Source organism: Pogona vitticeps, chromosome 3 (assembly GCF_051106095.1).
Source record: "Pogona vitticeps strain Pit_001003342236 chromosome 3, PviZW2.1, whole genome shotgun sequence".
NCBI classification, from domain to species: Eukaryota; Metazoa; Chordata; class Lepidosauria; order Squamata; family Agamidae; genus Pogona; species Pogona vitticeps.
In genome coordinates, this window is record NC_135785.1 from 93,293,105 (window position 1) to 93,321,073 (window position 27,969).

At 40.8% G+C, this 27,969-nt stretch overlaps 1 long non-coding RNA gene across 1 annotated transcript; it reads right to left on the reverse strand.

The window, feature by feature from the left end:
• Window positions 1–5,498: 5,498 nt before the first annotated feature.
• Window positions 5,499–27,910, reverse strand: LOC144588305 (uncharacterized). Its single transcript, XR_013543807.1, has 2 exons — window positions 27,034–27,910; window positions 5,499–7,998 (listed from the first exon to the last, which is right to left on the reverse strand). It is a non-coding gene; the product is annotated as an uncharacterized LOC144588305 (long non-coding RNA).
• Between the last annotated feature and the right edge of the window lie 59 nt (window positions 27,911–27,969).

Below are 27,969 nucleotides of genomic sequence, written 5' to 3' on the forward strand. Positions count from 1 at the left end.
CAGTTATTATTCAATGTGCTTCACTTCAGTAAATAAGTTCTGTTTCTGTTTACAAGTCAAGTGTTCTGACAAACGTCATTTATATTGTGGATTAAGGTAATCCACTGGTGGCAGTGAAAGGAAAATGCGATGTGAGCCTCTATGAGGGAAAGACACACAGGGGCCACGAGGGTGAATGCCACAATGACGATTTCTCAAGAAATGTATTGTCCTCTTGTTAGACAGAGTGTCCTTCACATTTTTTTCAGAGACTTGCTGTCAACAATTTCCCAGCTCTCATAGGAGAGAAGTGAGGCTCTCCTCTCAGTGGGAGAAAGGAAGTTTGATAGAAGTTGTGAGATTCCCACCCTTATGTGGTGGCAAAGGCAAAATGGATCAGCTCAAAGTATCATACCACCACCTGTTTAGAGTTAGCACCAAAATGTTATTTAGTAAGAGTGAGTTGCAATGATGATGATGTTGCTGGAAAGGAAAGTTATCCACCGATCAACCAAGAAATGACCAAGAACAACTGTGGAAGAGGGTTTTTTGGGAACGAACTCCCAGGATATAATAGGCAGAATGCCATTATTCAAGCCCAACTTCTACCAACATAGAAATAGAATCCTTGATACAACCATACAAGACAGTATTTGAAGAGAAAGCAGTCATCTTTAGGCTGAGGTATTTTTGTCATTTTCCCTGGTATATGCGGCCTGGAATTCAGCAAACCTTTATTGTCAAGTGCCATTGTTAAATCAATGCAAGCACAGAAAAACCAGTTGTCTACAGAAAGTTGAGTTTTTCCTTCTTCAGCATGAGATAGTTCCTATAATATAGATATATATTTTAAATGACTGGTAGGCCTATTGCCTGCTAGATATGTTCCCTTACACACACACAAATCCCTGCTCTGTGCATAGCATAGCCATCATCTTCATCTGATTCACCAGTACTTACAGATGATAATTAACATAGAACTACCTAGCCGCCTAGAGTGGTCCTATGTGATTCAAATAGGCGGGATATAAATTAAATAAATAAAATAAATAAATAAACTACCTATGATAGAATCAATGAGATTCTGGATGATATGTCTACTCTTCCACAAGTATTAAAAGATATATTGACCTACTCCACTTTCATCCTGTTACGCCCATCGAAATTCATTATGAAACTTAACATCACTAGCTAACTATTCCTGAATGACTCAAGCTAATTTACCCCTTAGATTTAGGAAAACTCTGTAAGAACGTTTGAGAACATCTGATCACAGATTTCATTTTAGCCCATGAAGAGGGGGAGCCCATGTTGTGTTAAGGATAATTATTGAAGTTGTGTGACTCTCTCTCTGTCTGTGCATGTGTGTATTTATATGAGACAGATATTTTTTTCTTTTTAAAACTTTAAATAGCAACCACAAAGAGAAGTCATGGGCTGATTAGGATCAGAACTGCACCAGAATGTTTAATTATGGTTAAATAGCTGTAAAGTTGTTGCAAGTTTGTTTTCATTCCTTCTATTTTTCAGTGTTTTTTAAAATAAATGATACTGTATTTATGGATGTTAGGTACCAGTGTAAGCCCCAGTAATTCTAAAAAATTAATTCACCTCATCTTTGTCTGATAAAATCTAGTCCATGAGACCTTATTCCCATTAAATGTCCCATTCTTCAAGGAACCCTTGAGAGCTTCACACTAAAGAAGGAATTTAAGTTCATTTATCATTTAGTTACCATTTTTCTAAATCTAGGATGAAAAAAAACACAGATCAGAATCATTTGGGTCACGAGGTTCGCATGTGACATAATATGCGCAACCCTTGTTTTCAATAACTGAAATTACTAACTAAGTTTATGGTGATATTTATCAAATCCAAAGATGTTAGGTGGTAATGGCCAAAACCACTGTTCCTAATCTCTACAGTCGCAGCACAGATACTTTTCTAGAATTTTATAGTCCCTTTTGAACATTCAATGACTTTACAATATATTTTACTAATGGTGGGTAGCTGTCATATTACAGAGCATGACAGATTAGTAGTGCCAGCTTCCTGGTCTAGGGAAACATAGATTTCCTTATCATGTCTATAAATAACACAAAAACATGATGCTTTTCATTCTTCCTTGTAATGATCTTATCTCTTGCACAATTGAGAAGCTCATATATTCATATATTTTGGCTGTTCTCTTCTTTCTTGCTCTGCTTTCCTCAGCTTCTATAACTCTAAAAATACTGACAACAATGGCTTGCAGTTTGGACCACATACAACTGCTAGGTAGAAGTGAACTTTTCCTGAGGCGTTTACATCCTGCTTTCAAAAACAACTACAGTTCTTTTTTTCCCTTCTGTACTCCAGGCAAAGACTGGACCTAAGGAATTGGCGGGGGCGTGTGTGGAATCTATGGGACATACGGCGCAACATCACTTATGATAAACATTTATTTTCAGCAAGAAACACAAGACATTTTGTTTACAGTCACAATGGACAGCTGGCTGTAGAAAGAAGCCTCCAAAACAAAATGTTGCTTCACCTAACAGTTTGAGATAGCTTCAGGGCTCCCAGTCTTGGCTCCTTTTTAGGCCATAAGTACTGTATAAGTATTTTTGTGACAGGGATAGGCATCAGGGGTTAAATGACTTTTAAGTCATCCCCTAGTTTCATAGCTACACTGGCAAAACACATTTCCATTACTCAGAGTTAACAAAGGCCCTACTTGTAGGGTTGTAAATCCTTACTTGTCTCTTTTTTTGTGAGCAAGAGTAAGAAACTGCAAAATTTGTCTTCTTCCCCTGAGAGGGCAAGATATATTCTGTTGGTGTAGGGAAGAGTTTTCACCTTTGCAAGACACATTCTTGTACAAATAGCACAAATTGTTAAAAACTATGATAGCTGGTGCCTTCTTTTTTCATGCACTTTGGAGAATGAGAAATGTTAGGTGATGAACAATCATAATTTTCAAGTTCTCTGGTTTTGTGCAGGTATATGTAATGTGTGCAAAAAAGCAGAGAGTCTGATGAGAGGGGAAGAGTTCCTTGTCTCGCCTGGGAATTGAGAAATCTCGTAAGGCTTGAATGTTCCTCAGTGGGGTCTCTTCTTGTGCCAAGACAGCATAAATCGACATGAATTCTTCATACCATTATCCACCTGTCAGAATACGCGTACCACTCAGATTCTGAAACATGGATACATTTTACTGATTCAGGAAAGTGACTGAAATAGGCGAGAATGGAGATTTTGCTGAATATTTGAAATATTCATTCAGCTGGACCCGGCTCTTTCTTGGGAGTCCTAGATTTCAGCTGTGTCCAAATCAGTCTCTAACAGCTTAAGCTAATTGCCCAACTTCACCTCTACCTAGATGAGGACTCCCTCAGGACTTTGGTGCAGGTCCCGGTCATCTTCCAGATCTAGAACGGCAATGTCCTCTACGCGGAGCTCCCCTTGAACCTGATTTGGAGACTTCAGTGGGTCCAGAATGCAGCAGCCAAACTTGTGGTTGGTGCAAGTAAATTTGACCACATGACTCCAGTTCTGGCTAACCTCCACTGGTTGTCCATGGCGTCCCAGATCAGGTTCAAGGTTTTGACACTCACATACAAAGCCCTCCATACCTTGGGACCATGTTACTTGTCGGAGCGTCTTTCCTTAATGTCATCTGCCCAACCCACAAGATTATCCCAGTCAAGGCTCCTTCAGGTGGCCACCCCAAGAAAGCCCCATAAATCCTCTACAACAGATAGGGCCTTCTTTGTAGTGGCTCCAACTTTATGGAACCAGCTTCGGGAGGAGCTCTGCTTAGCCCCTTCCTTGCAGACTTTTAGGAAGCAATTAAAGACATTGCTTTTCTGGGAGGCTTTCCACACTGACCCTATCTGACCACCTCCCTCCTTCCCCCCCCCCTTTCCGTTCCTCTTCTTCCCTTCCCTCTTTTCCTCCATCCATTCTGGGACTAGTTGGCGTCATCTGGGGTTTTTTAGGGTTATTGTTGTTGGTTTTAATATCTCTATTTTTCTTTTTGTTTTCTATTTTATGAGTTGTAACCCACCCAGAGTAGTGCTGTGACACTAATGGGAGTGGGATACACATTTAATAAATAATAAATATTTGATAACAGTACAAGAAGTGATAGCCAAAAATGTACGTTATGCGCTTATGTACTCCTGTCACTCGTACAGCCAGCTGGATAGCTCATTGAGTTACTTATTTGGCAGTGGAGCCCAAAGTTGTGACTTTGATTCTTATACCACCCCATTAGTGCAATGCACTAATCTGGGCAGTTTACAGCATGATAGAATAGAACACCACAAGGTCAATGAAATTATAAATAAAACAGTCAGAGAAATAAAACAAATCAGATCATCTTTAGATCATTTCCATTACAGGAACTTCCACTTTAAAATATGGAAACATTTTTATCCCATTCAAGTGTGTTCTGCCCCAAATAATGGTTGAACTGTGAATGTACTTTCACCCAGAGCCAAACAGATTACAGATGGCTTACTATAGTGAATGAATTCCTTAAATGCTGAAAGTAGGTTATTATAGTATTGCAGGAGAGGTTTTCCCACCTCATGTAGTTTGTGAATTGGCTTGTTTTGTGATTTATCTTTGGGATCCAACAACATGCTGTATTTGCTACAAGTTTTCTCAGACACAGAAGTCTACCTAAACCTTGTTCCTAGAACACTAAAAAAGATTTCAGCTCTCATGATGGCTTATGTATAGCATATCATTTCTCCCACAGAGTGCAGTTTTCTTGAAAAGCAAACACATGGACACACATACATACATTCTGGGCTCCATTGCTTGAAAGCATATGATTCAACAGTCCTGCAAAATACCGGTATTGACAGATTGTTTCTTTGAGAAATGAAATCGTACTGCACAGATAAAATGTCTCCCAGGAGCATTTCAGCAGCCAGTAAGATCCTCCTTTTGACAATAGCCAGCCCCAAAGAAGACAACAGCAGACATCAGGGGCTATAATTTTATGAGAAGCCTCAGTTTGCATTTAGAATGGGAGACATTATAAACATCTTGTTTTCACTGATCCTGCAGTATAAAGACAGACAGCACCACGTCATTTCTGCTGTCTGTTCTTACTCATGCTGTTTATGTTCTTCTCTAAAGAGTTTGTTTCATACGCATCCTTGTGAGCAATTTTGCAAGCAAATGTCTCAACCTCCATGTGTGGTGTCTGCCGTCTTACTGTCCATGCACCACATGTGTGCCCTCTCAGGTGTATCCAGTGTATTGATGAGATACTCATTGTTTTAAAGAAACTTGTCAAGGATGTATAATTGGATAAATAAACTCTCTTAGGATGGGCAGGTGTGCCAGTGCAGCTGTTACAAGGGCGCTGTCTGGTTGCTAAAAGGAAGGCTTACTACTAGAATTCCTTCTCCAGATCTTCATCAGGGCTCATCTTTGTTTACTTTTGGACAGCATTTCAGGATAGGTTTCCTGACTTATTTCTTCTGTGCTGGTATTATGCTTGTCTTAGTCTTCAATTTAGATTTTCTTTTTTATGGTATGTACTGTTGGAAGGTCTATGTGAGGACAATATTGTAAATGAGTGGGAATGGGTTGAGTAGCAGTAACAGAAGACTCTTGAAGACCACATAAAGCAAAAAGGCATATGCAGCCCATGGACTGTGTGTTGCTCATCCTATTTTAGTCAAATTTTGGTGAAGTCCATCATGCAACTGTACAAATTCCTTAGTATAAGTCAACAATTTTCCATATTTGCCAGATGTACAAAGAACTGTCTCAGCCAACAGTTCTCTCTTCATGATCCATCTGATCCACTGCAGGATTCCACATTTGGGAAATTCAGTGTACAAATGCATGTTTTTAACTTAAAATATTTAAATAGTGTTTCTATAGTTGTACCTGGAGTGGTGTACAAAAATATATTTACTCTAAATTAGGTAACCGTAGGGATGTGGTGGCACTGTGGGTTAAACCCCAGAAGCCTCTGTGCTGCAGGGTCAGAAGACCAGCAGTCATAAGATCAAATCCACGTGACGGAGTGAGCCCCTGTCACTTGTCCAGCTCCTGCCAACCTAGCAGTTTGAAAGCATGTAAATGCAAGTAGATGAATAGATACCACCTCAGTGGGAAGGTAACAGTGTTCCATGTCTAGTCGCGCTGGCCACGTGACCATGGAAACTGTCTTAGGACAAACACTGGCTCTATGGCTTGGAAACGGGGATGAGCACCATGCCCTAGAGTTGGACATGGCTGGGCTAAATGTCAAGGGGAACCTTTACCTGTTAGGTAACCACACCTTTCCTATTATGAAGGAAATGATAGAGTAGGCCCATTTAATGAGTAGGGATCTGACTCAGTGGGCCTACTGCAGTTGAGAGTTACTACTGGATTTCAGCAACTATCTACAGGATATTATTGCCATTATTACCACTATCAAAAGCAGGAATGGTTAAATGATGAATGTTTTAATTACTGCCTTTAACACCTGGGACATTGTGTTTTTAAAGAAAGTTTACTTACAATATTTAAAAAATTATTGATCAGGTTTAAAGGATGGGGGGTCCTCATAGCAACAATAAATGCAGTAAATAAATAAATCACATGGGGTAACCTGCAGCTACTAAGCTGCACATGAAATGTGGGTACCCAGATAGTGTTGCCATCATAATCAAAAGAATCATGGCCTCATAGATGTCTCATACACACCATTCACAGGCAAGAACGTTTCCTACCATGTGGAGAGATTTTCATGGGCATGGAGAGTGACTAGAGAGTGGAGAAAGAGAAGAATATATGTGACAGAGAAGAAGGGAGACATGGTCTGTGTGTCTAGGTCTGTGGGGCAGGGAAAGATGTAGTTCATTATAAGGGGAAGATAGATGTCCATGTCTGTGTGGGGTGGGAAATGTGTGTGGAGTGAGGAACCCCTTCCGTCTAGGAATATGTGTGAGGGGAAAATATGTGTCTATTGCTGCTCCCTCCACAATCCCACCCACTGTCAGCTCCACTCTCCAGCGCAGCCCCAAAAAGGATTTCACAGCCCTTCAGTGTAGCCCTTTACTCTTAATTGCCCACCTCTTCTAAAGCTATGCTTAGGTGCCAAGGACATACAGCACTTCGATCCAAAGCTGCTTCCATGCTCCAAGTAGGCACTCTAATTGCAACATAAATTATTAAAATATTCACACTACAAGGAGCAATTGTCCTCTATGTGTTGCTACCTAAAGCAGTCCTTTTTTGCCACCAGGGACTGGTTTAGTTGAAGACATTTTCCCAAGGACCGGGGGGGGGGGGATACTTGTTATGCAGTAGATTGTTGGAGGATAGCTTTGAATCAAGCTCTTAAAGAAAATGGTGAGTAGGAGCAGAAGGTGAGCTGTAATTGAAGCTCCACCTCCTGTTAGATCAGCAGCGGCTTAGAACCTAATAGGAGCACAGACAATTTTATATAACATTACTTTCATATTTTAAAATATGTTGTAAAATACAGTACAGTTTCGTATGCTAGACCGGTCCATGGACTAGGGGTTAGGGAACCCCTGATCTAAAAGACTCCCTAGTCCTTGTGAGCACTTACTAGTCTAGTCCAAAGCTATTGGTTCTCTTTTTCATATTATAGTATGGTGTCACTATTTGTAAATAAGTATACAAGTACTGTAATACATTTAACAATACAAATAAAGAAATTAAAGGTGAAAAGAATGAAATATGTGATGCTTAGGAGAGGTTCAATCACACTCAGAGAAAATCAATTGACAGCAAATGTTCCCCTAAACAAGAAAGGAAGGTTGTTGCATAACCGTAAGTGAATCTAAATGCTTCAGCGAATCCAAGAGAATGTTGATAAAGGTTCCCCTCCTCTTGCTAAGCCATCCTTCAAAGACTCAAATCATGCTGCTTATCTATATAATAAACGTTAATTATCATAACTATCATCATTTTGTGAGCCTTACCTGCTGGGCAGTTGCATCGCTGATGGATATCTCTAGATTCCCGATGTCTTGGCAAGTTGAGGTGTAACCTCTAGAAAATGAATGAGAGGGAGGGGAAAATCTACATTAGTAATAGGGAAATCCAGAGATAGAAAGAAATTTGTTATTGTTATTGTCTCCTTTACCCAATAAGGAAAGCCTTAATTGCGATAGTTTGCCTCCTGTTATTGTGGGAAAGTAACTGTTTAGTTATCTTGATAGTCATGGATGTAGTGTCCTCGTTATAAATGGGAACAGATGAATATGAGATGGTTCAAGTGCTGGCTTGTGCTTCTTACTTGTACTCTGTTGTGGGTTTTGAGGCAACACTAAGATAGACTGGAAAGGTGAATGCTTTGTACAACAGACCAGTAGTTGGTAGCATTTGAAGGAAATAAAAATGTGACTAAAATGTAAGTTTTTAGGGTTTCTTTTAAAGAAGAAGAGAGTTATTAAAAATGTTCTATACTAGCAACTAATAATAGCTTTGGAACCATGACCATGACTAATTATTTTCCATAAGTTAACTTTCCATGTTCTGGTGAAGCCTATGACTAATGAATATTAGAAAATGGCTTTTGAAAAGAATTCCGCCTGAAATATGTACTCTGAGACAAAGGAAAACAACTTGCTTTCAATATTAATCTCAATATTTGTTTGACTGAAAGGAAAGCAGAGCATATCTGACAGAATTTCTAAACATGACCTCTTATGTATCTGCTATTACTGGATAAAAGGGGGATTTCCCATTAGGAGATCTATAGCAGCAGATAAAATTATGGAGGCTTTGGAACAAATCCGCCCAGCTAGCATGGGGATCCCCAAAAGAAACTCCTTCGTGTCCAGACAGCACAATCCCAAGTAGCTTCTAATGTTGAGAGGTGCTCTCCCAATCACTCTCTTTCTTTGGATGCTATGGGGTTTTAGATCTTTGACCTCATCCCACTACCTGGCTTGCTCCCTGATCTCCAGGCATGAAAAGTAGGAGTAAGAAAACTCAAAGTATGATGGGAGGGCACCAAATCATGTGATGAATAGCAAAAGATTCTATAAGCTCAATGGATAATACTGCTTTCCTAGAGCACTGCTTCATATGTGTCATCCTAACATGGGGTGAGACTCTATAGCAAGCAGTTGACCTGTCTGCCTGTTCAATCTGTTATCCAGACTCTAACTGCTGACAAGGAACTTCAGAGCTCCTGCATTCTTAATGATTCTGGACATGGACTAAAATGTCCTTCAAATAAATGATACCTTCAAATTTGGGACAGTCTTCTGAGAACGCTTCAACATTTCCTTGCTTAAATAGGATGCATGGTCACCCTACTCTTTTAGCAACCGACATCTCCAACCCTCAATGATAAATCTGCGTACTTTTCTTCTGGAAATCCTGTTCTATGCTGCTTTTTAAGACTTCCACTCCAGTCCTATGGATCTCACATTCACCACTGTCAACAAAAAGTGACTTTAAAAACCAAACAAAACCCAATTAATTCACATGAATCCTCTCTCCAGTTCTCAGATTCCTAACAGTGATTTAGCACAACCCTCATGTAATGAATGGGCTCCCAAACTTAATTTCTATGGATATTTATATTTTTACCTTTGTTGTTAAAATTTTCAGAGTCACAATATTCAAAATGCTCTGTTATGTGTGCATTACACATCCTTAAAACAAACTTGCGAGTTTAAGTTGTCTTTTAGTCTGCTTAACCAATTTAGCTTCCCAATGTCTTGTTTAAGTCAAAAGTTTTCAGGACAAGGGGAGAGGTATTATTTTGCTACAGAAGAACTGCAACTAAAGATTTCAATGCATTAAGTTCATTTGTCGTAAGCAATGGTATGTTCGGAGCACCCTTCTTTTCACTTAGTATGGAGCCTAGCTTCAAATCCATCTGCCAAGAATCATAGTCACCTTCTCTTATCCACATTCCTGATAAGACGAGCCAAGATGCTCAGAAATAGGAAACTATCTTTAGCCTTCCCAATCTATTTCTAAGACTCACCCAGTCTATGTGACCTTAATTTCTGAAGCATGAAGTCCAGCAACTTCCTTCCTCAACAGGGGACAACACACACACACACACACACACACACACACACACACACACACACACACACACACACACACACACACACACACAACTTCAGATTTAAAGAACTCATAAAGGAGATCATTCATGAAAGATTCTGAAGTACAATTGTATGTATGATTATTTGCACTCAGAAGTGATTTCTTTTCAATACACATGTCTAGGATTTGCAGTCTGAAGCACACTTACAGCAGCACTCAGATCTTTCTGAAATAGTGGGATTTATGAGTGACAATCACATTGAATTAAAAGGATTGAAAGGTTTCATTTTTTAATTTAAAGGCAATTCAAGATTTTAATGTATACTGTATACATGTATACTGTTTCACTTGAAATGTTAAATATATCATTGGAGTCTTTTTCTGTTGTCCTTCACAATCCAAATGTACAATCTAGTAGGTTTATCAGGGACTATCCACAGTTGTATGAGTTGATGGCTGATAACTGGAACTGGACTGAAGCCTAAACCGCAGGCTAGTACTGCTCAGCACATTAGGCAAGAGGACAGTTTGGCTTCTACTAGGGAGTCGTACCTCCTGCCCATATTCCTGTTCCATTCTATGCCTTGAGGATCTATTAAATGAGCAAGCCATTCAGGGTAAGTTTGCTAGGCCAGAAGAGCAGCACCTGGACACCTCACTCCCAAACTGGGGAGCTCTCCCCCTGAAGTCACAAGCTGTTCATGCTATTGTGGATCTCAGCCTCAATCCATAAAAAAAACCTGGTTGAAATCCTGGTGTTGCTTGTAAATACAATGTCATCACATGTGTATGTACTTTATTGTCAGATCCAAATACACCTCTTCTAGGAATGTTCCAGTCTCCATCCTTGACTGAATGTTTACCTCAAGACTATCAGCAATGACAGATTCTAATTCTGTCTTGGATCTTCTTGTCCTTGTGTATAACATTTCAGCCAGGGCCATAAATAGGATGTGTATCCTTCAGTTTGATATGTAACCTGGTCTTTAAAAACCTAATTGCCTCCTTTTATATTCCCAGGTCTTAATTTTAACATCTTACAGCAGGCATTTGCCATCTCACAAAGACTGCTCCATTATGAACCAATTGGGTACTGTCTGTCACTCTTTCTGGAAAGTCCAGGGATGAGGCCATGTGGCATGATTTGAATGGTCTGAAGGTCTTTGTGCCAACTCATCGCTTAACAAGTGACAGCCAATGCTCTAAGTTTTGTGTTTGGAGTATTGCTTGTAGTATTGGACTATGGCAAGTCAGTCAAAATGAAGAGAACATATCAAAATGTGTCATTGTTTTCAGTTTATAGATGTGACCAATTAGTGCTGGTAATCTTCCATAAGGAATACCAGAGTTCTCAGAAATATAACATATAATGGTTCTTATCAAAACAGTACATTTGTCCTTTTCCATTCTGTCCCAGAAAACAATAGAAATATATAGCTTCTGATCTAACCTGATCAGAAGACAATTGCAGAATAATTAATTGCTGCATAAGGACTCATAACTGTCTCAAGATGGTTACAGTGTGATCATAAATCTGTCTATTCAGAACTATACTGTATTCCATTGAGTTACTACCATGCAAACCATCAAAGTTAGATCTACACCAGACATTAATCTGCATGTGATTTTATCTATATTGGTTTTGCGGTAGCAATGCCACACACACACTGCAGACTAACTGTGCATTCTCCCAAGAAGACAGTGCCCATAACAAGTCGCTAGATCTACAACGAGGCTACATTGATTTCAGGTCATGATGGTGTTGCTTGCACAAGCACTTAAAGAGTGACATGGCACCTTGATAATGTCCCCATCCATTCCAGCTTATTGGCACCCATAGGAGGAATTTTGTTTTGTTTTAAAACTGCTCTGCATCTGTATATTTGCACATCAGTGGATAGGAAAGACAAAATACTCAACAAACTTCTGAATGGGATTAGTTTGGTTTTCTTTCACACTGCCTAGCACATGCACTTTCTCAATGGCATGTCTAAGGCCAAAGCTTTCAGGGCAAAAAGAAGGGACTGCTTTGTTGCACAAGCACTGCCTGGGACGACGAATTAAAATTTCTGTGCATTAAGTTCATTTAACATGGACAACAGAATGTTTTGAGCACACGTTTTCTCAACTGAATAAGTTTAATTTCAAATCCATATGCCAAATATCATATTTGTGTGTTATGTGCTGTCAAGTCAGAACCTACTTATAGCGACCTTAATAGGGCTTACAAGGTAAGTGATACATTTAAGGAGTGGTTCTATCTGTGTCAACCCCATATTCCGTAAATTCCCAAGGCTGAGCAGAGATTAAAAACCTGGTTTCCTGAACCCATACCCATCACTCTGTCTACTACATCACACCATCATATTAACTTTCTCCTGTCCACATAATTGATATGTTCAGGCTCAATTCAAAACACTGGTTATGATTTATAAAACCCTACATTATCAACTGAAGGACTGTATATCCCCATATGAGCTTCCATGAGCTTTAAGATCTTCAGGGGAAGTCCTTCCCCTTTCCCCAGCACATCTGGTGAAGACGCAAGAGAAGGCCTTTTTGATGGTTGGTCCAAGGACATGGAACTTCATTCCACAAGAAGCTAGAATACAAGAACCCAAGTCTTCAACTAAGATGGCTATCTTTTCTATTTTGTATGACAATAAACTCATCTTAGTGATATGGAGCAGATCTCCATATCAGCGTTAGGCTTTTTTCCTGGCTCAGAACAATATTCTATAATTCCTCTGCTATGCTTTATACTTGAACAACACTAGAAAATAACAAATGGATTTTGGGATACCTGGTACAAGCCCAAGTTGCCTTTATCCAAATATTGCACAGATGTTTTGTGATAACTGTTGACTTTCAGATATTTTCATCTTTCTCCCTCACCTTGTGATACAGTGGGACGTTACAGGCAATTCTGATGTACTGTGAGAAAAAGTTGCCCTTTCTCTTTGAAAGCTTTCCCTAGTTCCTAAATGCCAGAGACTTGGTTTATTTGTTTTTAAAACGCCCCCATAAATGCTGAAGAATTTTGCCTTGAAGCCAGAGTTGCCTCAGTACCTTCTACACATCATTCTTAGTCCGCAAACACATTTGTCAGGAATGTATTCTGCATGCATTCCTGATTGGCAGAAAGCGCCAAAGAACACTGACCCGTTGCTTCCCCCTCATTGTTATACATAGGGAACAGACCCTTTGGGAGAGGACATTTGGACGCAATGATTCCATTTGAAGTCCTCCATGGGAGGTGGTCAGTAATGACAAACCATGCACTGTAACTGAGAAGAGTGGACAGGATGCTGTTGGGGGAGAAGTCTCAAATTCACCCCCTAAACACTTCAAAAATTTCTTCTTAAAGAAGGTTTCACTAGCGAAGTCTTTCCCAAACTGGTGCCCCCCCCCATGTTGAACTATAACTCCTACCCCTTTAATCAGCACTGCTGTATTGCTGATTGTAGTCCACTGTCTGGGTGGACTACAAGGTAATGCCTTGAGCAGGATTTGTTTGATGACCTGGATTGGCATCAATCTATGGATAGCTCTGGAAAATGTGAAGCTGTTGTTGCACTTATAAAATAAAACATTTTGGGTTTTTTTATCCGTGTGAATTTTTCCACGTTCTGCTTGATGCACCTGACTGCCCCACAGGTCAAAATTACATACTGTATGTATTTTGAAGTGCATCAGTTTATCACTACAAAAGCATCTTCCAGTTCAGCTTCTCTTCAGGAGCTAGGAGTCCAAATCCATCATCAACAGATGGAAGCCGTATTCTGCTCAACATACACACAGAACTTTATGCAAATAGCCTACCTGGAAGCATAGTAAGAGTGGCAGATCATTGCATTGTGATTGGATGCACTGGTGAATATGTCAACAGAGAAAAAGAGAGAATGCCAGGTTTATATATAGAAATCAAACTTTTGTAAGTTTTAATTGACTTTCCCCGCCCACCCCCCAGTCACAGGTCCTTTAAGTTACAATTAGCTTGGTTTTGTTTGGTGGTAAATCTTTAAGAGATAAGCAAAGGATTTATTTCCATGTTGATTGTGCAAATATAGAAGCTTTTTCTTTTAAAGTGTCTTTCAAGAGATAATGTGTCATCACCTTCTAATCTTGCCTATTTCTGTATCTGAATCAATTGTAAGGAAGAATGGGATGGGGAAAATTAAGGCTCAAGTCCTTGAAATGGAAACTACTGGAACTCCCAATTCATATGTAAATTTGCATATAACCAAACTATGTTTCCCATTCAAAATTCCTCCTTCTTTTGGTAAAATCCTGTTGCATAATTTTGTGCCAGCGTAATCCAGATAGGGTGCCAGAAACATTTAATTTATAGCATTTAAAAGTTTCTTATCCCTTTTATGTTAGGTTCCAAGGCTACCTGGGGCTCCCTTTTGCACTGAGGAAGCTTTTTGGAACCTTGAAATGGATTGGGGAAGCCCTTAACAGTGAGAAGAAGAAGAAATGTTGATGACAGACTCAATCTTGGCAGCAGCAATCTGGGCTGGGTATTGCTTGCTGCTTTATTTTGCAAGCATGGCCATCTTCTAAGCATTCCCATGACTGCATCCTCATAGGCATTATGACAGGTGTTGATGGCCTACCTGGAGATTCTGCCCTTCAGGCTCAGTGACCTAGGAAAAAGCTACCCTCTTCTTGGACACAAAAGAACAAGGGGAGAGAATTCAAAACATCCATTTTTACTCTGTCCGCTGCAGCCCCACCCAAGAAGAAAGGTCTTCTACAACACTGTGTCCCAAGGTTGTCATTGAGAGAGCAGCCTCCACAAAATGTTTTCCCTGCCCGCCAAATATTGTATGTTTCTTCTCTGTACTTTAGGGGTTTTGGACAGGTGGCTTAATTGACCTTAGGCATGATGTGTAGCCAGAACAAGACTGGATTTGTATATTGCAATGTTATATATAACCCCTTAGTCTTTCTAAATAATACAAAAGTATTGTCAGGATGACAGCATTATCAATTAACACGGAAACAGTATTCCACTGGAGAAATTCCTAACAGGATCAGCTACAGTAGAGCAGGGAGTCTGTAGAGGGTAAGCAGGTCCATCAATGGGCTTCAGCAGGTTCATACACAGGGCACCGTTTTTGTGTGTATGCATGTGTCTGTGTCTACCTGTATTTTTCTACCTCCTTTCAGATACTAACAGGGGTGTGTGACTCCAAACAAGTTAATATCTACTGAATTGGAGAGATACAAAACACAGGCTCTTCCAGATCTCAGAAGGAGGTAGCCGGCCTTATCCTCAGGCTGAGAGACCTTTGAACACCTGCTGTATATGCCCAAAAGGAAGGTTCACTGAGCCAAAGGCAGGCTAACTTTCTGGAGGCAAGAGAACAAGGGGAAGAAGCTTGCAATGATGACTTGTATCCTCTATGCTGGCATCCAACTCTGTGCCTGCACAACATTTTGTCTCCACTCAAAATATGTTCTTTTCCTGTGAACTTTGTTTACGCGTGGCTTGTGCTGTGGAACTAGATTCTCTAAACACTATAGTGATTTTGGACAATGATGATTCAAGCAGCCTTGCCTATGCTGTCTAGGCAAAATACTATATACGTATATCAATAAATTATGCATAAGCCCATAATTCTCTCCAAATTTCAAAACTGATGTTTGTTCCCTGTCATAGGAATACCATAATCAAATCACTATGGAAAGAGAATTTACATGGGCTAATTCCTAACAATACTTGTAAGAAATATCCAAAGGGAATGCCAGAAAAGTATGGATGTTACAGGAGTTTATATTTGGAAGGAACAGAAATTCTGGAATGCACTTGGTCTGCAGTCCTATACATATTACTGTACATATGGGTGAATTAATTCAGGAGTGATATGAAAATAACTGAACATACTTAAACCAAAACATTTTTTGTTGTTAGCCGCTCAGAGTGGTATAAATATACCAGATGGGCGGGATATAAATCAAATAAATAAATAAATAAATAAAATTATGTGAAGATGGACTGGTTCCTCTTGCTCCTGTAGCTGTGGATTCTAATTAGGAAAGAGGTTTAAAATACAAACTATTTCAGTTTCTGTTCCATGGTGTATTGTGTAGATGAGTACATTTATCTATTTCCTGGCACTGTACTAACATATACTTCCCTCCCATGAAGTGTGCATAGGAGGGGACACTTCATAATCATCTTTGCATTCACTTAGCTGATTGAATGATAAGCAAATTTACCAATCTAAAAGCAGAAAGGCAAATTTCATAATGATTTGACAGTCATCAGACTTCCCAGAGTCTTAAAAAGACACTCAGAACATTAAGGAAAGTGGAAGAGGTCTTTACAAAGCAAGCCTTGGACTGTTTACTTGTCAATTAACCCCACTGCATTCAGCATCTTATATCCCCTGTATTCCATATTATAAAGGCAATGTATTGCATTAAATATACTCATTTCCCCAAGCTTCATACTCTGGATCTTTAAACTGCTATTTTTACAAAACATAGATGTGCAATGCCCAGGAATCTGAGGCTGCTCTCATTTCCCTTACACTCTGAGAATTCTGTTGGCAATGGCTCAAAGGGGAACTGTTGTATGAAGAAAATGTTCTATCTGTCTAATTTATACATTGTGGGAATTTGTGTAACTACTCTACTACTCTTACCTCAATTTGGTTAACACATGCTATATACAGTATACGGGGGGAAAGGACCTGAATGAATCAATATGACTTTATCCAGGTAAAATGTGTTTAATATGGCAGCTTTACCATGAAATGTACTGCTATTTTTCCTTCAGAGACCTTAACATTACTGTTCAGCTCACCCACCTAGAAATATACACTGCTCCTTCTGTTCCCTCACTTTACCTTCTAGTATTGCCACTGGTTTGGACTGTGCCTAGAATATCTAAAAAGACCGACACTTCTAACATGAAGAGAGAAAGGTAAGATAGAAAAGCAGAGAAAAAGCTGAATCTGAGCTGCTTCATTAATTTGATGCGTTTACTTCTTTTCCTCCCCCTTAAAACCACACAGTGTTTTATCCTATGTTGTTGCTGAATGATGTGAACCTTGCAGCTGTAAAACTCATTATGGTAAGAGTATCAGGAGCCACTGTAGCATGTTCAGAAGAATGTGGTGGTAGAAGTACTGACAACCTGGAAGAGGGAAGGGACTTAATACTCAACTTGGGATGTAAACTATTCTTTTCGGTTCTTTCCCAGTTCCATTCTGCTGTCCATCTTTCCTGTCATTCTCGATTATTGTCTCTTATGCATGCCTTCTCCATTCCTCTCCTAGTCTCTTACCAGATTAATCTATGTTTATTTTCCTCTTCGGCTTACCTCACTATTTCCTCCCTTGCTTCATACCTTTATATTGCCTGTCAACCTTTCCTTGGACACTCATGGAGAACAATGTAGAAAGGTTCCTTTATTGTGAATCCTTCTGCTCTCACCTACTCTGGTAACTCCAGTGAACAAACTGCAACTGTGTCTGCGTCAGACAAATAAAACAGACTGTTTCCATTAACTCGGGACACTGGTTTTCAAACCAAGGACCAAGGAACCCTGATGCTCCTCGAGAGTTTATAATCGGGCCCCTCACTGAGAAGATCAATGATGGCATACAAAACAAGACTGCCTGCTGTTAGCTGTTTTTGTCTGCTATGCACAGAAGAAAGGAAATGAAGGGCATAGTTCAGAATGTGCTGCCAGTTGGCCTGAAAACAGCACCCCAAGTGTACTGAGGATGACCCTTAGAATACCACCCAGGATCCACTGAAACATACAGGTAACAAGTACATGACAGTTAATTGATTGAAAGGAAAACAAAATGTTTGAAATCCACTAATTTAAGGTATATACAGTTTCTCAGGGCTGGCCCAAGACATTTTGCTGACTGAAGTGAAAGAGAACATAGGCTCCATCTACCTCTACTTCGTATGTTGACCAAATTGGCAGCTGAATCTTGTTTTGGCACCGTTGATGGGACAGCATCCTTTATCTATACCCGAGGGCAGGAGACTTGCATAAGAGGTGCTGCTGGGCAGGCAGCATGGTACGCACAGATGTGTCCACTGGTAGAGGATATAAAATGTCTAGGAGACAGTACCTTCTTGAAAAGAATAGGCAAACACAGAAGTCCAAGAATTGCAGTGCCACTACAAAGATACAGAGCCTATACACATACGTCAGTGATTCCCAAACTTGGATAACCTAGGTGTTCGTGGACTGTAATTCCCAGAAGCCTTCACCACCAGTATTAGTAGCCAAGGTTTCTGGCAGCTGCAGTCCAAGAACTCCTGGGTTTACCCAAGGCTGGGAACCATTGAATACTTTATGAATAACAAATCTCATAACCTTTCAGCCATCATTACCACATCCCTGATTTCTGCCTTTTAATCATAATAATCATCATCACCACCATCACTGTCTTCTTCCTACAACTGCAAAGATGAAAGGGACCCTATGGATCATCAAGTCCAGCCCCTCTCAAGGAGGCTCAGTGGGGAATTGAACTCCCAACTTCTTGCTCCACATCCAGATGCCTAAACCAATGAGCAATCTGGCAATTCTTACATCTTCCTTCCATCTGATATAGTAGAGAAACTGGCTTTGAGTTTCTGGAGACATGGGGATCTCTTTTTTTAAGCTGAAATTTTAAGGGATTAAAAAAGAAATGGAAAGACAACCAGTAACGCAACTGAATAACATATCAAGTGAACTAAAAAAATCTTTGTAATGTTGACAGTAAAAACTTCCTTTGGGAGGGAGGGGCTTTACAGTGAGTTGTGCCCTGTGTTGCCATTAAAAAATAACTTTCCTAGCTTTGTTCCTGCCCATTCATTTGATCAGTCTGACACAGCAGTAGTATGTAACAAAATTCCTAAAATGAGTTGTGTTTATTTTTCTTTTTTTTTTACCACAATGCAAATCTTGCCCTTGCCCGGGTATCGTGAATGCTTCGGTATGTTCACAATGTGGCCCTCTTACTCCTGCGCCCAAAGAGTGAAGAGATATGATTTATAAAAACCAGACAGCAGTCCCCAAATCAAAACAGGGCCATCTGCAATGGCTCCACCACCTCAACAAGTGTCTCCATATCTTGTGAGATCTTGACTGTCTTGTCAAAGAGGAATACCTGAACATTGTGAGATTCCTTCTCCGCAACATGAGGGATGCGTCCTGAGTACTGAGCAAGGAGGTCAGCAATGACTGAGGCCCAGAAGGTCTCAGGAAAGCATCATACCTCTCCATTATAAAAGCCACTCTCTCCCAGGAGGGTGCTTTGCACAAAGAAGAAAAGAAAAGAAAACATATCTACTAGAATGGTTCTAGCCAAGGTCCCTCCTGCTGTGTTAACTCCCTACTTACACAGGAAGGGCTTTTTGACAGACAAGTTTGCATTCAAAATGAGCATTCCCCTGTGTGGTAAGTGGTGTAGTCCAGTCTATCCTGACACCTCTATCCCCTCATTCCACTGTGCATTTAGACTAGGTTCAGACACCGCTTCTCAATGAACTATAATATCCACATTTTGGAGCACTGTTAGTCTATCCATTCTAGGCTTCTGACTTTTCCTTGAGTGTTTTACCCGACTTCTCTCACTCTCGGTACTTAAAAAAAAAAAATTGGCATCTGTTTGTTCTTCTCAGAGACATGACATTCATTAAGGACGGACAGAGCTGTTTTTAGAGCACAGGAAATAACAATTGCTAGTGGAGAGGCAACATTTCATTTCATTTATTGTTCTCTGGATGTTGAGATATGGCTATTAACAGCAGAACTATTACCGTATTTTTCCGTGTATACGACACCCCCCCCAATGTATACAACAACCCCCTAATTTTGCCCCTTGCCGGAGAAGCAGTCAATGGGCAGCCGCGAGAGGTGGCCGAGCACAGCTGCTCCTTTGCCTCCGTCTCCGTTTCCTTCTGTGTACAAAACAACCCTCGATTTTTCCTCTAATGATTTTAGGGGAAAGTGTCATTTTATATACAGAAAAATACAGTATTTCAATGTCTTAAGAAAGAATACGAAGACAGAACTTCCAGCAGTTACTATTTTGGATGACAACCCCCAGAATGCACCAGCCAGCATGATCAAAGGTTATCTTCTTCCATTTTAACCCATATTTCATTCCCTTTTGTTCCTTCTTGCAGTCAAGCTGCCTGACTTTAAGAAACAGAAGTCTTGACAGAATGGCGAGTGAGTTATTCATTCTGGAACAGGTAACTAATTTATGGAATTCATTAGTATAGAATGTGAGTTTTGCATGACTTTTTAAAAAGGATTAGAGTTAGACTTATCCATGGAGAACATCCAGCATTAAGCATCACATACAAATGGGAATCTCCATGTAAAGAGGCAACCATGAAACCATAAAATTGGAATGGCCAACCCGAAGCTAGAGAGTTGTCTAGCCTTTGCTTAAGCCTACCTACCTCCTTAGGGAACAGATGCCATTATCAAACTGCTTTTATTATTAACAGATCTCCTAATGTTCAGCAAATTTCTCCCCTCCTGCAGTTTGTTTGAGGTCATTAGATTCAGTTCTTTCCTCTGAGACAGCAGAGTTGAGGCCCAATTAAAGGGTTTTTTCCCCACTCTATCCATGCAAGACCTATTTTCTATAGTCCTGACCACCTTCATTACCTGTTTTCTGAACCTGTCTCAATTTCTCTACATCCTTTATACAGCCTTCTGTCAGAAATGGATGCAGGACCCCAGATGAGGTAGTCTATTAGGTAAAGGTAAAGGTTCCCCTTGACAATTTTTGTCCAGTCGTGTCCGACTCTAGGGGGCGGCGCTCATCCCGCTCTTCAAGCCATAGAGCCAGCATTTGTCCGAAGAAAATCTTCCGTGGTCACATGGCCAGTGTGATTTAGACACGGAACGCTGTTTACCTTCCCACCGAGGTGGTCCCTATTTATCTACTCGCATTTGCATGCTTTTGAACTGCTAGGTTGGTGGGAGCTGGGAGAGGCGACGGGTGCTCATTCCGTCGCGTGGATTCGAACTTACAACTGCTGGTCTTCTGACCCTGCAGCACAGGCTTCTGCGGTTTAGCCCACAGTGCCACCACGTTACGACAGCTTAATTTATTTTATTTATTTATTATTAGATTTTTATCCCATCCTTCTAGACAGGAATCTACTCAGGGCAGCTAACAATATATTGTGCACAAAACGGATTTTTAAAAACAACAATTAAAATCTACACATTTTAATATCACATTTCTTCTTTTGGATACAAATATTAACATGGTGCAAAAGTTTGTGTGTATTAGAGAAGCTGAGAACAATGACATCATGAAGCTAGACTCTCTTATTCGTTCGTTCGTTCGTTCGTTCGTTCGTTCGTTCATTCGACTTCTACCCCGCCCATCTAGACCAAATGCCACTCTGGGCGGCAAGTTTACACTTGTTACATCAGCTGAAGAGAATGATAGCTCCAATGGGGCAGAGTAACTTCTGAAGGACAGCCACTGGGCAGTAACAACAGAGGACAGTGAAACTGATAGATCTCTCATGGACAATGGCAGTTGATACTAAACTTAGCTTTCATTAGTACTGCACAAACCATAAAGAAATGGAATGCTTAAACATTGCAGTACTTGGTACAGGTGAACTAGAACGGACAGAGATAGGATGTTTTCAGTCAGACAATTACATGGTTGCTATTCTGTATATGAAAACATCTGTAGACACCATGTAGCTGTAATCCTGAGGCAAGGTGTAGCACCAGCTGCTTGGTGCTACAGTGTGAGATCTGACTAAATAATATCAACCGAACATATTGGAGAACCTATCAACATATATTGTATTTTTCCATGTATATGACCCTCCCCCATGTATAAGACAACCCCCTAATTTTTACCCTTGCTGGAGGTGGAGGAGCAGTCAATGGGTAGTCGCGAGGGGTGGCCCAGCGTGGCTGCTCCTTCATCTCCTCCTGCTGCTTCCTCTGCCACCAGTTGCCTCCTCCCGTGCGACTGCTGGGGCTTACTTCCAGCTCATATCGTCGCGTTGTCCCCTGCCCGAAGGAGACGATCACTGGAGGAGGCGATCCAGCAGTGGCGGCAGCAGTTAATGGGTAGCAGCGAGAGGCCGCCAAGCGTGACTGCTTCTTTGCCTCCATCTCTACCTTCTGCTGCTGCCTTCTGTGTATAAAACGACCCTCAATTTTTCCTCCAATTATTTTAGGAAAAAGTGTTGTTTTTTACATAGAAAAATATGGTATATTATGCAGGCAGGCACTCCAAAAAACTGAAAGCTTTTATGTAAGTGTCCAGACCGAAACAATATGTGCTGACAAACATAGATGACTGGAACATAACAGCAGAGAACAAGACTGAACCAAATGTTGTTGGGGTATTTGGCAGAGAAGTTATAAATGAGGCATAAAATTATGTGATGCCAACCATCTATTTATTACAAATACATGCTTCAATCAACCAAATGATTGTACACATGGATATCAGTAGATCTCCAACATGGAAACCAAATACTGTAGACTATATAACTGCAAGGAGCAGATGGAGAAGCTGTATTCTCTCTGCAAAAACAACATCAAGAGAGGATTGTGGTAATGATCACAAACTGTTAATATAAAAAATTGCAGTTCAGTTGAAAAAGAATGCTAAAAGAATCATAGTGTACTAAAAGATTCATAGAAGCATTAAAGGCAAGAAAAGAGGAAGACCAAATAAACAGTGGTTTGACTCAGTAAAGGAAGCCACGGCCTTGAATTTGCAAGAGCTCAGTAGGGTTGTTTATGATAGGATATTCCCATAGTCACTTGTTGACAGGGTTGCCATAAGTCAGAGATGACTTGGTGGAACACAACAACAACAACAACAACAACAACAACAACAACAACAACAACAACAACAAAGTTTCTTTTTAAAACTTGCTGACTCAATTTCATCCTGTGATCAACTGCAATCCTGATTTTTTTTTCCAGATGTACTGCAACAAGGATAGGTATCCCCCACTATCCTTCCCTGTTATCAGTGAATGAGAACAAACAAGGGAAATCTATCAGCTTCACTTCCTCTTTGTGAGTACCAAAGGTTATCCAGCTGACACCTTTGGAACTGGTACACTGGTCAGAGTACATGGACTTGGATCTGATCCTATTTACTTGCCCCCACCTCGTATTGTTACAGGTTAATTCCTTCCAGGATCCAGTTTCAACAGTTCTCTATGATCCACTATATGGTTCTGACCCAACGTGCAAATACCTACATGGGCAGAGCTTATCTGATTTCAGCAAATGATGTAAAGAAAGTAAGCTCATCTAAAGTATAGTGCTTGCACTAATGGGTGGTATATAGAACAAACCAATGAATGAAGACATACGTAAAGACATAATGACATAAAGATAGAAAGTCTGGTGAAGGACAACAACTGACTAGAAGAGCTACAATCCTGGCATACAAGCCGGTCCAGATCTAACCTATGGGATCTCTAAATCAGGCTGTAAAAGATCATTCCTTGAAACCCTGGATAGCCATCACTGGACACTGTGTAGATAATATTCTGTTAGCCAGACTAGTCTGTGGTGGAAGGTTATTAACCTCTTTGTCTTGCACTGACCACCCTGTAACAGTGCACTAATTCTTTTTGGTACCAAGTATGGATTCTAAACAAGATGCTCCGTGGGTCTTTAGCCATGGGATTTATGCAATGCTGGATGAATTTCAGAAAGAGGTGTGGTAAGAATTCTTTTCCTAGAGGTAGTGCTTCCTAAATGCTAAGCCAGTGCTAAAGTCATGGAGTGGGCCGAACAAAGCAATCAGCGTGCAAGTGTCACATGCCAGTGAGAGAATTCCTTGATGTATGGTGTAGCCATTACATTTTATCTAATAACTCTTAATAGTTCAAAAGGTTGTCAGTGTCATTCCACAATGAAATTATAAATTATGCAACTGGTTTTCCTGCCGGCATTCATAGATCTTAAAACATTTGCACCAGTATATCCACCTTTGATGCTAGTGTACCTCACATTTCCAGGGCTTACAGCAGCACTGCTGTTGGTACCCTGCAAACCAATGTGCTGATGGTGTGTTCTTATAATAAAAATATTTCCTATTCATTAAAATAGACATTTTTGGAAGAGAAAGAGAAAGAAAGAGAGAGGAAAAAACACCACCCACTATATAAAGCAAAGCGTGCTGCTTATATACTGCCCCATAGTGCTTCGAGCACTCTCTGGGCAGTTTTACAAGTTATGCAGGCTACACATTGCCCCTCCCCATGAGCTGGGTACTCACTTTACCAACCTCAGAAGGATAGGAGGCTGAGTAAACCTTGAACTGGTTACCTGGGATTGAACCCTGGGTCGTAAGGATAGTTTTGGTTGCAGTACAGCAGTTTAACCACTGCGCCACAAGGTTTCTATTGGCACAGCCTATGATTTGATTAATGTGAACTGCAACAAATGCACCAATTGCTTTAGAGCTATTCTCTTGAGAGTACTGATCTTGCCAATTTTTTTTAATTTTTCTACAAGTCTAATGTCCAATTCTAGGAATCTTTTAGTTTCAGGAAACAAATACCAGAGGCTATAACATGGAGAACAGCAAGAGGATTTTTATCTAGGGCCAGATAATGATAGTTCTGAACCTGGAATAGCCAATCAAATAATATCATGGCCTCTGGAACAACTTACCTGCAGAGATCCTCCTGCCCCCCCTCGCTGAGACCAATCTGAAGACATGACGTCCCATGGCCTTCTCTACAGCCATCACCTAGCCTATTTCTTTCCTTTTTCCCCCTGTCTTTCTTCTTCCATCTTGGACTCTGAGATTAATTTGGATTTTAACTTTAGGGTGTTTTTTTATGCTTTATATGAACCACCCACAGCAGACACATTCTAGATGGGCGGTAAATAAATAAATAAATAAATAAATAAATAAATAAATAAATAAATAAATAAATAAATAAATAAATTCTTTTACTTGAAAGCAAGCTCCACATGATCTCAGTGGAACTTACTGTCAAATATAAAAGTACAAAAATTGCACTGTAAAATATGACTACTAAATAAATCATGAACTAGCTCTGCAATCCATAAGTAAAAATAAAATGCAGAGTTGAGCAGTATTTCCTATGAGGACCTTGAGAATGTTACAGGTTACTCTTAGCCTATAAGCAAAGGTCTATGAAAGTGTGTCCCAAATAAAACTTGTTACTCCTCCCTGTTTCTCAAGTCTGTTGGTTGACAATAGTTAGGGTTTACCTGAAATTTGTTGTACAATACAGGGTTAAGACTCACAAGCTAGTTGCTAGGAAAGTTGTTGTTGTGCGCCATCAAGTCAAAACTGACTTATAGTAACCCTTATAGGGCTTTCAAGGTAACCGAGATATTGAAGAAATGGTTTTGTCAGTTCTACAGCCCCAGTGAGCTTCCATGGTTCAGCAGGGATTCGAACCCAGGCCTCCCGAGTCCTAGTCTATCACTCTGTCCACTACACCACTCTGGATATCTGCCACATCATTATATTGGGATTAAACAGCCTTCTGTTTCTGGCTTCTGTAAAACTTTTAATATACCATGATCCTCAATGTAGGATTTCTGAGGTGGAAGAAAAGTTTACGGACTGATTATGGGGCTAAAATATATTTCTGCTACGCTAATATTATTCATGGAAAGCATGGGGAGCAGCTACAGGTCAATGGCAAAGCCATGTATCCTAGATTCAAAGGCTGACATCTCCTGTTCAGTTATCTCAGGAAGCTGGGCTGTTACTTCCTAATAGGCCAGTCAACCACTGACAGTTGGAACAGGAAACGGTGGGATGGGCGAATCAGTGCTCAGGCTAGGCATGCGTGAAATGTGGCTATGCTCTACGAGGTTAAAACGATGCTATGTAACCATTAATGACACCTGACAGAAGAGTGAATGGTGATAAGAGGTGGGCATCATGAAAATGGAGTAGCAGAGATTCTCATGTGACTGGACTGGCGTAGTCTGTCTCTGGGCTTTCAGATCTTATTTCCCTCTGTGTGTGGTCTTGCCAACTCCTAGTAACGGCACCTATTTATGCAGCTCCCCTTTGCAAGAGTTGGTAAACAGATGCTCTCTAATGTCATTGTTATTCTCCCCACCCAGCACAAACTTTTATTCTTAGCAGTGCACTGCCAGAACACTGGGGGTTGGTTATGGTTTTTTTTTTTATGATTATATTTCTCTCCCTTCCCCCCCCCCATTAACATCTATGAAAAAAGGGAATCTGGGTTTAAATTTTTGAAAAGACTTCCAGCAAATAAGGGGGAATCAAGCTGCTCTACAACCTCCACTTACCCACCCCTTCCCATTTACCTGACACACATACTCCGGAGTCTGCATTTTGTTTCTCTGACCAGCAGTCCTCTGACTAACTTATTCAAGGGAGCTTCAGCCTCTTCAGATCATCCCACCCCCACATGCTGCTGCTTCTAACTGTTTCCAACTTTGTCAGTCCACAAGCTTCAAGTTAGCAGAGATAAGGTTGCCATCTAACACATACTCATTTATAAGGAAGCACGTTTGACTGAATCCAGTCGGAAATACTTTTAAGTAAAGATGCATAAGACCTTGCTGTCATCCTGTGTCATCTTTGCTACCTTCCTATGCACGCTCGCTTGGGTAAAAATCTCACTGAACCCATAGCACAGGGTCAAGCTGCATTTATAACAACAGATGAGGTTAGTTCTGTGTAACCTGCCTATTTAGTCTGCTCGTCAACCTACCTGTCAACCTACCTGCCCCTCTGCTGCAAGAAAGGAAGGGCTGGGCTAATTTAAGGCTGCTAAGGAAAGCTCCTAGAACTCAGAATAAACTGTCAAACAGAAGCAAAAGCCCTGGAGAAACTCAGGATCGGAGGACTTTCACAGCATTTGGCAACCCTACAGATGCTCAGCCTGGCAGCATATCGTGTGCTCAAGAAATTCCCCAAGAAGCGTCTCTTTTGTAAGAAGGAAAAAGGAGATGGAGTTTATAACATGTGCGTGTGGAAATGAAACAGCACCGACCTCAGCGAGCAGTTGGTCAACTCTTCCCAAAATAGCTGTCTCCATTTGGTCTGCAGAGAGGCAGGCAGGGAGCGGAGCGGATCGGTCTGCCTCCAAATGGGAAACCCTGGATTGCAGGTCCGATGTCCTGAAGTACAGCAAGAGGCTCAGCACCAAAGAAAGTAAAGACACTCCGGGCAGCCCAGAGCCCAGCAGAAGAGGGACTTTACAGCATCTTTCCCCGTCTGCTCTCCTGGGATGTGTGAGGCAGCCACTCTCCAGGGCACCACCATGACGAGCAGCCCCTTTCCAGCCTTTCGCCGCCTCCTCCTCCACCACCACCACCATTCCTTCCCTAGCCTCAGAGGCAATAAATAAATAAATAGAGAATAAATAAAGCGATGGTCGTCCTCCCAGAAGTACGATCCAAAACGCACTAGAAAAGCACCGCCGTCCAAGGGAATTCCAATGCCCTGAAAAAAACTGGAAGGACAGGTAACAAAAACAAGCGGATCAAAAATGCATATGGAACCAAAATGTGGTGGAAGGAATGAACTTCCCCCCGCCGGGGGGGGGGAGGGGAAAAAAATCAAACTTCAGAAAGTTTTTTGGGGGGCAAAGCAGTCTGATGAGGATTATCTCTTTAATTTCTCTCTCTCTCTAATTGTCCAGTTTTGTTTGCAGCTGCTTTTCCTCCCTCTTTCTTTGCTGGTGAGAGGTTCAGTTCCTTAGCGAAGTAAGCCAAAGATGGCACAAGAAGGTCCCCATTACAGAAGGAGGATTCGCCACTGACTGGAAGAGTTGTGCTTTAGCTGTTCCTGACTTCTCTGTCACACACCACACACACACATACACACACACGCGCGGCCTCTCCTTCTGCCTCAGAGGAGCGGACTGCTCGGCTTCCCTAAGCAACCTCCGCGGCTCTCCCTCGCTCGGTGATGATTTATTTATTTA